At 38.6% G+C, this 14967-nt stretch overlaps 1 long non-coding RNA gene across 1 annotated transcript in view; it reads right to left on the bottom strand.

Annotated features, from left to right (window-relative positions):
• Positions 1-11184, bottom strand: part of LOC125375604 — a 46207-nt gene extending 35023 nt beyond the window's left edge. Inside the window, exon 1 of the long non-coding RNA XR_007218828.1 lies at positions 10993-11184. This is a non-coding gene — a long non-coding RNA (uncharacterized LOC125375604). The remainder of the gene's footprint in view (positions 1-10992) is intronic.
• Between the last annotated feature and the right edge of the window lie 3783 nt (positions 11185-14967).

Raw genomic sequence — 14967 nt, 5'->3', positions numbered from 1 at the left:
CTCCCAACTTCTAACTGCCTATGAAAGACTAGTTACGTAAAAGCATAGAAAGGATATTTTGTGGATGACAACTGTTGTCATGATGCGCCCTTTCAGTTCAAATCCTTATACCGTTCTCAAACACTCTTCATAAAATATCTTACAGTATTCCAGGTCGAAAAGAAGATTCTAAGTAGACCGGCAAGTCCCTGGTATTGCGAAAAAGTTGCACACTATGGTATTGCTGAACGGCAAGGGCGGAAAACCAAACTAAAGGTTCATAGGCAGATCTACAAAGCAGCACGTAATCCTGTTACTCAACAGATACGAACATCTAAAAGTGCCCATCACCTACAGAGAATGAAGGACAGTGATGATCTGCCAGAAGATCTTTACAAGTTTATATTTTCTCTGATGGGGAAGAAGACAAGATTCTGCTCAAATCACTAAGCTCCATCCAACTCGCCAATGATTTCAACAATTACAGAAAATCCGACAAAGTCTTGATAAACAGTCCTTAGCTGCCAGACACACTGACATTGTTCCAGATTGTCAACGTGGCGAGTCTCCAAAGGGTCTGAACTTGCATGATAGTTGTAATGGCAACACCATGGATGAACGATGAATTTGAACCAATCTCAGAGTTAGAGCTGCGGACATTTAACCAACATCCTGCCGACTTGATCCTATCCTAACAGATACTGTCATCGATCACCCTGATACTCTACTAGATTATCAATCTAAGTCTTTCATCTAGGGAAGTTCCAAAATGTTTCAAGGAGGCTATTGTCAAAACGCTCGTAGTCTTAACCCAAATCCTCTGGACAATTACCGACCGGAATCAAATTTACCCTTCATCACTAAAGTGCTTGAAAGGGCAGTGAACATTCGTCTCTCAGAACACTTGGATACAAGCAGCCTAATGGATAAATTTCAAATCTGCATCTAGCGCTGGCCACAGAACAGAAACTGCACTGAGAGTGTTAAATGAACTGTCATCAGCAGGCAGAGGGAATCTAGGCTTCCTTGTCCTACTTGATCTGTCTACTGCATTTGACACTGTAGACCATACCAAACTAATGGATTGTTTACACCATGAAATTGCCTTCTCTGATTCAGTGAAAAATCGTGGGATTCATCAGGACTGCGGCCTTACAATGGAACAGCTCCAAGATGCGTTTCTTTCATCTCCAGAACATAGCAAGCATTCAACATCTGCTCACATAAGATGCTGCACATCTCATGGGCAGATTTTTAGTCCTGTCAAGGCTATTGTAATATACTGAACCGCAAAGGAAACGTCACCATGGATAGATATATAAAAAACTTTATTTGTCCAAACACTGTAAACATACTTTGAGACATATTAAAAAATGAAACTTGGCAAAACTGATCATCAAGGTTGAAATTAAAGTGTCAACTGTTCTTAAAGTGAAACACAACTCTAGTCTCTGAGAAAATGGCATCACAAGTCTGGAGCCTGTAAATGGTCCTTACGTGGACTTAAAATGCATTGGCTACTTGCCGGGCGGTTTGTCCAGCTTGCAATCGTCCAAGGGCTTGGTGTCGCTGATTTCTTGTCATTCTTGGCATGTGGCAGAAAAATTCAATAACCAATGAATGTTATCCGATCAGGGTGGATTTTTATAGGGCAAGAAATGCATGTGCATTTAAATTTGCACGGGTCACCATGTCCGTTGCCGTGGTGCGTTTGGGCGATCAGTTATTATTGTCATCTGCTTTGGGGGTTTTTAATCATCAAATTTCATTTTTCCGGACAAGGTATTGTTAAATTTTACAAACTTTGACAAAAATTACCCAGATATTCAAATGACAACTTTTCATGCAATGTTACTTTGGTGACGTTTCTTTTGCGGTTCAGTATATATTGGTAGGTCACATCATCAACAGCTCAAGAGGCTTCAGCGCATACAAAACACAGCTGCACGCAATAGTACGATAACTTCAAAATGGTTGCCTCTCAAAGTTTGAACTGACTTTAAACTACTGACATTAGCCTACAAACGCTTCAATGAATCAGCCTCAATGTATCTCATGGAACGTTTGCCTTAATATACGCCATCCAGACCTCTACGTTCTGAAAGTGAACACCTGCTGTAAGTTCAAGAAACCCGTTTGAAGATGTTTGATCTCTAGACATGCACCCCTGGAGATTCCTAACCCCTTGACATACACCCCTGGAGATTCCAACCCCCCTTGACATGCACCCCTGGAGATTCCTAACCCCTTGACATACACCCCTGGAGATTCCAACCCCCCTTGACATGCACCCCTGGAGATTCCGAGCCTCTAACATGCACCCCTGGAGATTCCGAGCCCCTAACATGCACCCCTGGAGATTCCTAACGCCTTGACATACACCCCTGGAGATTCCAACCCCCACTAACATGCACCCCTGGAGATTCCAACCCCCCTTGACATGCACCCCTGGAGATTCATAACCCCTTGACATACACCCCTGGATATTTCAACCCCCTAGACATGCACCCATGAGGATTCCGACCCCATCGACATGGTCCCCTGGAGATTCCGACTCTCTCAACACAGTCCCCTAGAGATTCCAACCCCCTTGACATGCAACCCTGGAGATTCCGACCCCTGTGACGTGGTTCCCTAGAGATTCCAACCCTCTTGATATGGTCCCCAGGAGATTCCGACCCTCTCAACACAGTGCCCTGGATATTTCAACCCCCTTGACATGCACCCCAGGAGATTCCGACCCCCTTGACATGGTCCAATTGTCCAATGACATGGTCCAATTCAGACCCCCTCATCCAGTATTTTGTAAATAGAAGCGGTAGTAAAATATGGCATGTCTCCCCCGTAAAACTGGTGATGCCTGGAGAGTGATGCGACTGTCATAGCCGGCCCTTTACCGAAAGCAAACTGTGCCGTTTGAGTCAGGGCAACACACAGAGTAACTGTGTTAATTACCTAAATTCGTGGATAACCGTGGATCACGGTATTTATCGTATGACGTCACACAGCGGTACTTTTGATGTACACGCACTGCCACGCTTTGCTGACAAAAATGCTCCGAATAGCTGCATTACACAGAAGTACAGTCTAACAGTGTCCAACACTGAGATAATTAGCCCTGGATTACTAATACCAAATTTCATATTTACAAAACATCAAATAAATTCTATACCGTAAGCACCACCCTTCTCACATCTCGTCGACGGATTGTCTAGATTTCAATAAACATAAGTCACGTGACTTGAGGTGCTGCCGTCTGTTAAAATTTAAAAAAAAAACTATGACAACATTTCTGGCCATCTCGTATAGCTTTGTTGCACCTTCACGACAGGGGTACATAAGTTAATCGCCTACAGCTTTGACTAATGCTTTCTCAGAAGTCAAAACAATAAAGTTGCAGTTCATAAAGCGACATTAAACTTCTCTGCCCGAGCAAACACTGAGAGACAGGATAAAAGGCAAAATCGATGTTGACACAGTCAAGTCAGGTGTGACTTCAATTATTAATGCGGAGCAAGAAACTAGACTTGTTGATCATGTAACACACATGGCATCCATCGGATACGGATATACCCGGAAAGAGGCTATCCAATAAGGGTTCAACTTTGCTTGTCAGTTAGGAAAACGTGACCTGGTCCATCCATTTTCTGTGAAGTTGTTATATGGTCTGTCGGAGCGATGTCCGGAGTTGAAAGTTAGAAGTGCCAAGTCTCTCACGGAACTTCGTACTAAAGCTAGTTCAGAGGAATATATCAACTAGTATTTTAATGAACTGGCCATGATTATGGACAAATACGGTTTCCAATCAAGACCAGAAGCAATTTTAAAGTGACGGAATGATTCTGAATCGGGAAGGTGAAATGGTGTAATATTCCAAGATTACTTGGACAGACATTGCCTTCGATTTGCAACTCCAGCAACGCCAAATAGACCTTTGCCTCTTCTGTATACATTTTTCCGTCTCTGATAGACTGGGCACAGATCACAATATTGTGTTGTTTGTCCTCTCGGCTCTCACAAGTCATATTACCACACTCAACAGATTTAACATCGCCACCGTAGCCTGTAGGGCTTTAACGCCTGGTCACCTGCAGTCGGCATTCCGAAAGTCTGGAATATATCCCTTTTTGCCAGATATGATTGATAATCTGCTTTCGTACCAGCTGCTTATCCACGCATCACACGATGAAGACAAGTCGTAACAAGTACCAGCTACTGACGACGTACGCAGACTATGTTCCAAACCTAACGTTGAGAAGGAAAATCTCGTCACTAACGTTGAACAATCCCAATTCTTTGTTGACCAGCTTCCCATCATCCAGAAGAAACTAAGAAAACCACAGATCTATCCACACGATCGGTAGCGGCAAAGCTATAACTGAACAAGAGATCGAAATTCCAGTTAAAAACTATGTTAAAAGTTAAACTGCTAAAGAGCCAGTACCAACCAAGAAACGACCAGCAAAGTCACATACATCAGCTAAACCATCTCAAAAGAAACCTTAAAGTACCACCGAGTCAGCAGCGGAACCATCTGGTGCGATTAATCTATTATACAGCAGTGACAGTGAGGATTCACATTTTACATGACACATTTTATTGCCCTTGCCATGGTCTGCCATGCAAACCATCGGAACAGTAGGGCCTGAAAGAGGACACAAACTTACCTGTAAATAGTTCACATAATTTTAGGGACAAGATTCTTTTTCGAGACGGTGTTGAATAACTATGCTTTTCAACTGTTATCAGCCGACACAGAAATGCTGGTAGGTATAGGTTCGAATTCATAAGCAAATATTACACAGTAACGTACTGGGCTTTCGTACATATCGATACAATAATCTACTACGTAATCCACGAATCAAGGTGACGTCACATTTTGTGTGCACATGAATGGCTGATAAATGCAAATGGCTTCGGAAAACAAACATTTCAGCCACGAGTGGAATCTTCGTCATTTTCTTAGAGTTGAATAGATGAACTCAATCATCAGTGAGCATTCAAAACAAAATCGGACATTAAAACCATCAATTTGGATAACTTTCCTAATATCCACGAATCTACTCCCCCTTTTCTATATCCTATTCTTTCATATCAGGCTCAAACTACCCCCCCCCCCCCCCCCCCCCTTGTTCTATACACGATTCATGAGCATCAGGCTCACACTACTCCCCCTATTCTATATCCAATTCTTTCATATCAGGCTCAAACTACTCCTACTCCCCCTATCCTAAATCCGATTCTTTAATATCAGGCTCAAACTACTCCCCTTATTCCATATCCGATCCATGAGCATGAGGCTCAAACTACTCCCCCTACTGTATATCCATTTCTTTCATAACAGGCTCAAACTACTCCCCCTATCAAATATCCGATTCTTTCATATCAGACTCGAACTACTCTCCTATTCTATATCATATTCTTTAATATCATGCTCGAACTACTCCCCTTATTCTATATCCGATTCATAAGCATCAGGCTTAAACTACTCCCCCTATTCTATATCCAATTCTTTAATATCAGGCTCAAACTACTCCTCCTATTCTATTTCAATTTCTTTCATATCAGGCTCGAACTACTCCCCCCATCCTATATCCGATTCTTAAATATCAGGATCAAACTACTCCCCTTATTCCATATCCAATTCTTTCATATCAGGCTCAAACTACTCCTATTCTATATCCAATTCTTTCATATCAGGCTCAAACTATTCCCCCTATCCTATATCCGATTCTTTAATATCAGGCTCGAACTACTCCCCTTATTCTATATCCGATTCATAAGCATCAGGCTCAAACTACTCCCCCTATTCTATATCCAATTCTTTCATATCAGGCTCATACTACTCCCCCTATTCTATATCCGAATCTTTAGTATCAGGCTCAAACTACTCCTCCTATTCTGTATCCAATTCTTTCATATCGGGCTCAAACTTCTTCCCCTATCCTATATTTAATTCTTTCATATTAGGCTCAAACTACTTCCCCTATCCTATATCCGATTCTTTAATATCAAACTCAAACTACTCCCCTTATTCTTTATCCAATTCTTTCATATCAGGCTAAAACTACTTCCCCTATCCTTTATCCGGTTCTTGAGTATCAGGCTCAAACTACTCCCCCTATTCTATATCCAATTCTTTCATATCAGGCTCAAACTACTCCCCTTATCCTGTATCCGATTCTTTAATATCATGCTCAAACTACTCCCCTTATTCTATATCCGATTCTTTCATATCAGGCTCAAACTATTCCCCTTATTCTATATCCCATTCTTTCATATCGGGCTAAAACTACTCCCCCTATCCTATATCCGATTCATTAATATCAGGCTCAAACTACTCCCCTTATTCTATATCCAATTCTCAAATATCAGGCTCAAACTACTCCCCCTATTCTTTATCCAATTCTTTCATATAAGGCTCAAACTACTCCCCTTGTTCTATGTCCGATTCATGAGAATCATTCTCAAACTAGTCCCCCTATCCTATATCCAATTCTTTCATATCAGGCTCAAACTACTCCTATTCTATATCCAATTCTTTCATATCAGGCTCAAACTATTCCCCCTATCCTATATCCGATTCTTTATATCATGCTCGAACTACTCTCCTTATTCTATATCCGATTCATAAGCATCAGGCTCAAACTACTCCCCTATTCTATATCCAATTCTTTCATATCAGGCTGAAACTTCTTCCCCTATCCTATATCCAATTCTTTCATATTAGGCTCAAACTACTTCCCCTATCCTATATCCGATTCTTTAATATCAGACTCAAACTACTCCCTATATTCTATATCCAATTCTTTCATATCAGGCTCAAACTACTTCCCCTATCCTATATCCGATTCTTTAATATCAGACTCAAACTACTCCCCTTATTCTATATCCAATTATTTCATATCAGGCTCAAACTACTTCCCCTATCCTATATCCGATTCTTTAATATCAGACTCAAACTACTCCCCTTATTCTATATCCAATTCTTTCATATCAGGCTCAAACTACTTCCCCTATCCTATATCCGATTCTTTAATATCAGACTCAAACTACTCCCTATATTCTATATCCAATTCTTTCATATCAGGCTAAAACTACTCCCCCTATCCTATATCCGATTATTTAATATCATCCTCGAACTACTCCCCTTATTATATATCCGATTCATAAGCATCAGGCTCAAACTACTCCCCCTATTCTATAGCCAATTCTTTCATATCAGGCTCAAACTACTCCCCTTATCCTATATCCGATTCTTTAATATCATGCTCGAACTACTCCCCTTATTCTATATCCGATTCATAAGCATCAGGCTCAAACTATTCCCCCTATTCTATAGCCAATTCTTTCATATCAGGCTCAAACTACTCCCCTTATCCTATATCCGATTCTTTAATATCATGCTCGAACAACTCCCCTTATTCTATATCCGATTCATAAGCATCAGGCTCAAACTATTCCCCCTATTCTATATCCAATTCTTTCATATCAGGCTCAAACTACTCCCCTTATCCTGTATCCAATTCTTTCATATCAGGCTCAAACTACTCCCCTTATTCTATATCCGATTCTTTCATATCAGGCTCATACTACTCCCCTTATTCTATATCCCATTCTTTCATATCAGGCCGAAACTACTTCCCTTGTTCCATGTCCAATTCTTTTAAAATCATAGATACGCATTTGTTATTTTCTACCTCTTCCGGTCAGGTAAAACAAATTTCCTAGATATTTGGTACATTTTGATTCACGATCAACAAATACAAACGTTGTACAGCTTATTATAAAATTCATCTGGGAGTCGTTTGAGCCTAAGGGGAGTCATCTGGGAGTCGTTTGAGCCTAAGGGGAGTCATCTGAGCCTAGGCTCAAATAACTCTAGAGTCGTCTGAGCCTGGGGAGTCATTTGAGCCTCCTGCACAGGCCGTCAGTAAGAGGTCAAAATAAGGATACTATCTCGATGTTTATATCATTCTATACATGAACGTTGAAATGCTATATCATATATCCGCCTCCTATAACTGAACTGAACTTTTATTTACACACAGAGGCAAAAAGATATTTCACAACATAATACGTATACATATAAATATAGAATTTGTCCAAACATCCTTGTCGAGCATGTATGAATGTCACAGAATTTGAACAGGTTTCTCAATGTTCCTAATAGTGGATTATTGAAAAGTAAAATTTGATACATAGTGGGTTCAATGTAGTAGAACCTGTGTAAAATGTGTTTTCTTTCTTTTTATATATAATTGAATTATAACCTATGTCAGATAAGTCTATAAAGTGTACATTTTTTTCGTTTAAAGCTCCATCTCCCAGTTTCGACAGGTAGATTATGGTTACAAGTTCTGACCTAAGTAAGACTCGCCAAACGTTTGCTTGCAGTACTTTTAAGTGATATTCAAAATTTAGACAGTCAATCATCTGTTTATGACACCACACATTGTGCCTTTAGTAGACTTATCTCTTGCACTTATCACACACTGATCACACTGATCACAAATTGTGCCTTTAGAAGACTTATCTCTTGTACTTATCACACATTGATCACACATTGTGCCTTTAGAAGACTTATCTCTCGCACTTATCTCACACTGATCACACACTGTAGATTAATGTCATTTAAATTTTCAAGCATGGAATAAATGTTTAAGATAAGTAAGATTTTTTTAAACTTTGTGAAAACTAGATGTAACTAATCAATTTCCTAATATGTCGTCATTAAATAATGACTTATATTCGAGAAAGGATAATTTAGATGATTTCCCGGACAGTAAGAGAAGAACTGGTATAATTATACTGTCAAAAGGCTGCTGTTGACATTTAAGTGATAAATTTAATTTCCGTCCTTAGCAAAAAAAAGAATATATCTTCCTTTGCTTGTCCTATTAACTCTTTTTTTGTTTATGTGAATTTTGAATTTATTTCAAAGGTAACAAGATAGTATGCATTGCCAACAAACGACCTGCGGATCGTGACTTGCGACTAACGCCGCATTGCTGGCCGCGGGACATTTAAGCCAACAATAAACAATGCTTGGATATACAATAAACAGCCCTTGTGTAGGTAAACAATGTCTCACAGGGAGTGTTGCTATTCCTGTGATGGGTCTTCATATGTACATGTCAAAAAAGATCACGCAGTTTTTAAAATACTTGTAATCTGTATACGCATGAGATGTTTCTTCCATGAAAACGTGACATTTATCACCTATATATATAACTCACTTTCGTTCTTCCTGTTTCATCTGCCGGCTCTCCGTTTGAGTGATAAATTCCAGTTTTAATGAAAAAACACTGTTGTCTCAACAACAAAAAATCATTCCGAAAAAGGGACATTCACGTTATCATACATGTATCACCTCAAGTAAAACATTGTTTAGAAAACTGGAATTATTTTCTGATCAGTGTTCAGAAAACACACCCAAAATCATGTATTCTATAAAGTAACCGACCTACCCCTTATCAGGCGTTTAACGAAGCGGACATAATCTGGAATGCCACCTAAATGGAGCCGTCCCATCCGTCCGAGATTATTTAATATTGAGAAGAAGAAAATTTATTTGTTGAAATGTCACCTGCTGTTCTAACACAATTATAGTTACTTCAGGTTACTTTGTAGTGGGTAGACAGTACACGGCCTATGGGACATCAATTGTCATTAAAAGATAATATAAATAATTATTATATAAATATTTTACAAACAGTTAACATCATATAACACAACATTTAACTCAATTAACATACAATCATACATGTATATTTCTTTCACGCATGTTTCTGACATTAAATCAGTGAAATACACCCACCAGACTATACATAACACACAAGTCAGGATTACCCTATCATAGTTCCATCAATACAGACTACATACGCAGCACGCGAAACATTAGTTTCATGCGTGACACATTCCTTACTTTGGTAGCGGGCTGAGGATTTGCTACCTTATGGCTGCCGTCTACCCAAAAGACAGTCACACAATCGGCAAATCATTGAGGGGGATTCATTAAGGACATCAAGCAGCAGATTTTCAATGCCAGCTACAGGAACAGAAGGCAATGCTGCTGCTCTTCCCACTAGCAAATTGATTCTATTATCTTGACGAAAGTCAGCATGGAGTCTGTGGGTGGTGTTAGGGCAGTGTTCATATTGGCAGACTGCAGCTGCAGAGTTTTATCAAATGTAACTTTTGTTTTTTTAATCTTGTCGGTAAACAGTCCAAGACACATATTGAAGGTGCCATCACAGAGACGCCTGTCTGTCTGCAGGCAGGTAGGTAGGTAGGTAGGTGCGAAAATACACGGGCAAGAGAAAGCAAATGCACAGCTGACCGTGTTCTTTATGTCATATTTTTTTTCAGTAACTGTCAGTGTCGTCAAATCGCACGCAAACTGAAGTGCAATGTATGTCAGTTCTGTGCCCATGTTACTCCCATACGTTCAGACAATGTCCTCACATGCTCCCAACATCTGCGCATATGTACCAGGACAAACATATGATGGTCTGAAGCATGACGCTGATATGTCATCTCCTTGTTCCCAAGTATGTCGAGTGACGTGATGATGGATAGCGCTCATATATATACCTCGCTGTCACGCTGCAATGTCATCAACATGAAACATACGCTTGAACATACTACACACCCACCCTTGTTGTATAGGGATTAAGGGGGAAAAGGAATATTATAGAGTTAGATGGTAGGAACAGCTACTATCTTATTTTACTTAATTTTAGCAAGAAGATATCCCGGAACAGATGTTATTAATACTAACCTATCTTATTTCGTTTTATATCAAGTTTATCCTTTTCAAAATATAAACCCGAAAAAATATCAGTTTAATTCCTTTTCCACATCCAAACATGTCACTGGTCTTCAGTTTAGTATATAGCATGCAAGGGCAACAGGGGAAAGGGTGATCGCTCATCTTATAAATTCATGGTTAAATAACTGTGTTAGTTCTAAGAAACTATTTATCGTTATGGCAAGGCCTAATTGACTTACCTGATTAGGTTTACCTCTTAATGATATTCTCCAGGACTGCAATGTACCTGAAAATGGGACATTTTTCGATTTCTTGGTTTTGTGTCTCTTGTCTTTAGATTTGTACACATACATTAACAAGCTGTATAATGTGTGTCCCAGATCCACACGAATAAAAGAACACAGTAGCGACATGCAAAGAAACACGCGTCCCTTAACAGGAACAGACGGTCACTACACACATGGACACCTTGATTGTTTCGTTGTTACGCTATTTTTATATTGTTACCCTAGTCAGACTTTAGGTATAGCGTTAGCTCTTCACGCCGAAGACCCAAGTTCGATTCCTCACTCACTCACTCACTCATGGGTTGATTAATGTTAAAAAGCTGCTTCATTGCACTTATCTTCATGTAGATGTAAAACGTTCACACAAGACACCACGGAAGCCTTATAAAGCTACCAACACCTGCCCACATATCAAAATAACGGACATACTTAAAAATAGGTTTGACACCGCTAATATTGACATATTTGATCGTTAGATATCACGTTTACAACATTTACGCAGATATTCGTCCATCAGTGCGAGTCCTTTAAGTGTGCCAATGACGCATTTACAATCAGCCAAATGTCTTTTGTTTCTTTTGACCTGTATACATGTACGTCATTGTGATGTAGTTCTCGTGTACAGAGCATGGTAATTTCACACTGCTACAATCTGACCATATATTTTCAATAGTGTACACGTATAGAGCTGATGCAGTGTTTGATTTATATGAAACTGTGATTGTTCGCATAATTCCTTAGTAAATGGGGTCAGCAACACGACACAACCGAGTTCGTCGCAAACAGGAAAAACTAGTTTTCCTAACTTAATCCCAGAGCTCAACGTTGTCCATCAAACCTTGCCTGTCCAGTATAAGTCGTGGAACATGCAAATAATCTGTATTCGTGATATATAGGCACGTACTGGACAAGGGTGACACTGCTGGGCATTTGGTTAAGGAATGCTATCATGCAAATTGGGAGTACCGTATTCGACATAAAAAGCGCTCAGGGCGCTCACAAAATTAGAAATAGGGGGCTCCTTTTAGAATATTATTTTGGTGAAAAACAACAGGGTTAAAAGATCGTAAATTTCGTGGTTTATGCTGACAGCCTGAAATGTGTATATACGACAGATGTGGTTTTTCAGAATCTAATTTCCCATATTTAAGGACACACGTATTATACACGAATAAATAAGGCTTGTGTACATTGATCAATCGGAAGGGGTGCTAATTGGGATTGTTCACTAGCCAATATATTAGCAAATATCGCTGTGGGCGCTTATTACATCGAATACGGTAGTTGTTATTTATTTAGTGTTCTAAATATTTGCCGGGGACGCTGTATATGAAGACATTATGTCACGTTTGTTTTGATGTATAAGCTAGCAGCAAGACACTTTAAACGAAAGACAGACAGTTTATTCAGTGTGTGTAAGGCCATATGACCCTTGGTACAATTCAGTTTAAACAAGTACATGAAAATAAAACGTGATCTTGAACAGAACATAATATAGATATAGAATCTATAGATATATACATTTTACTACAGTTAAATATTTTTTCTCGTTGTAACAATGATTTGATCCTACCGTAATACTTGACAAAATGGGAGGAAGAAATTTGTTGGTGTCAGTTTTGGATGAAATATATATAATTGTCTTTGTTTAAATGTATAACACGACCCATTTTAATTCTGGAAACCCAAAAGTCCAGAAACTCTACGGTCCTTTCCCAGTTTCGGTTAAAGGTATTTACAAAAATAAGCGTGCTGTTTTCGTGGGAACATACAATGGAAGTAAACAATTTTTTTAAAAATTCAAAAACTCAATATTTACACCATCTCGCCCATGGGCGAGAACATTTTCCTTTACTCAAAACTCATGTTTTTGTTTCGCAAATACTTAACTTGTATTCCATCAAGTATCATACACAAAATTTAACTCATTTTAACTTAATTCAACGATTTTATAGCGATATTGAAATAGTTCGCCCATGGGCGAGAAAAAGGTTTGGCCCATGGGCGAGAATATTTTCCTTTACACAAAACTCATGTTTTTGTTTCGCAAATACTTAACTTGTATTCCATCAAGTATCATACACAAAATTTAACTCATTTTAACTTAATTCAACGATTTTATAGCGATATTGAAATATTTCGCCCATGGGCGAGAAAAAGGCTTGGCCCATGGGCGAGCATATTTTATTTTGCTCAACAGTTTTAGTTTCGCAAATACATTAAGGGATTATAAGCATGACACATGATTCAACTCATTTTAACTTAATTCAAATAATTTTTGGCGTTATCAAAATATTTCGCCCATGTTTTCGTCAGTCCCTTTAAAGAATTAACTAATTGTTTACAAAGTATATTGTATTATGTGAAACACACTTTGTATTATATCATTACATTACTATTTTAAAAGGGTCTTTGGTTTGATGTTTCCTTTGCAGAAGTTTTACAAATTTCACCTTTTTTACATATTGCAACGATCTTTAATGAACTCGGCCTTATCTCTCAAAACGTTTTGACAGTTTATCATACAAATTCATGCGCGTGTACACCAATTCATTGGCGTTATTTTTCAACGAATTAAAGTTTAGTTTGTTTCTTTTTCACTTTCCATTTTATGTCTCGTTAATACATCACACTGGGAAATTAAGTGACAATAGATATGCAATATACAGGTACACGTGCGCGTATTTTAATGGGGAAAAACACGATTCGTCTTTCATTGCATAACGTCTAGCTGAATATCTCACATTCTAACGAAATCTCGAAATAATTATTTCATTATATGCGGTGCGATGTTTACAGGCGATTGAGGGAATATTATGACACTAAAGCAACTTTTAAATGCATTGTCTCTTTTGGTATGAAAATGGTAACAGTTCAGAAAAAAACAACAGCCTTCTTATGATAATTCTCATATTCTCATTAGTACGTTGTATCTAATTACAGTGTCGGCATTATTTACAGGTGATTCTACAATACCTGCTCTCGGTCAATTACGATCTACCACACCTCGCGCGAATAAACAGTTATGCAGGTGTTGCTGTCGGCAAATACCTAGCCTGTATATGTATATTTTTTTTGTGGATACATGTATGACATATTTTCGTTGATATGTGGATATATTAAGCATAATGCAAAAAAAAAGTTTATGAAAGATGAATTAGTGCCTTGATATATTCAACGAGATGTGTATCGTCGTTTAATGGGTCATTCAATAAAAGTATGTTTGGAGGAGATATCAAAGGAGCCGCCCAATATACACAGTGTCGTCCGGTGAACTACCACCCCATCCTGTCCTGTGGTGTCAGTGTGGTAGGAGTTTGAATTACGTCCGCCACTGGCCACAGAGGTAATCCTCAAAGTATAGTAACAATCAACACGGTCAATGCCGTACTAATTACCTAGTGACGCGCGTAACAACGATTGTCAATCTGTCTGCTACAGCTACCATACCATCATCCCTGTCACAACTGGCATAACAACGGCTTATTCAAAATATTAATTGTAGAAACGTCTTTGAGAGACTAACGTATGTCGTATACACTCCTCATATTTGATAAAAAAAAAGTAAAAACGTCAACTGGGAAATCAACTGGATGTTACCTTCCTTATATCAGCTAACAGCCCTGTTTGTGAAAATATGTACTAGACATAAGATTTATAGACTAATAAAATCAATTGTAAGACCGCATAGACCATAAAACCGAATTAAATATGTCTTGGTATCATCTCTTGTGTATTAGATGATGGTAATGACCTGAAATGTTTTAACGTTAGATTAGGAAGGAGAGACATTAAAGTGTTTTATAATACTTGGGAACATGAGCAATAAGATGTAGCAACATAAACATGCATGGAATGGAATAGGGAAAATGGTGAAAACAAATTGAAAAGGATTTTAATACAAAATTATTGAATTAAATAACTTGC

Source organism: Haliotis rufescens, unplaced genomic scaffold (assembly GCF_023055435.1).
Source record: "Haliotis rufescens isolate VD_foot unplaced genomic scaffold, xgHalRufe1.0.p SCAF_10, whole genome shotgun sequence".
NCBI lineage: Eukaryota > Metazoa > Mollusca > Gastropoda > Lepetellida > Haliotidae > Haliotis > Haliotis rufescens.
This window is presented reverse-complemented; position numbering and strand designations above follow the sequence as displayed.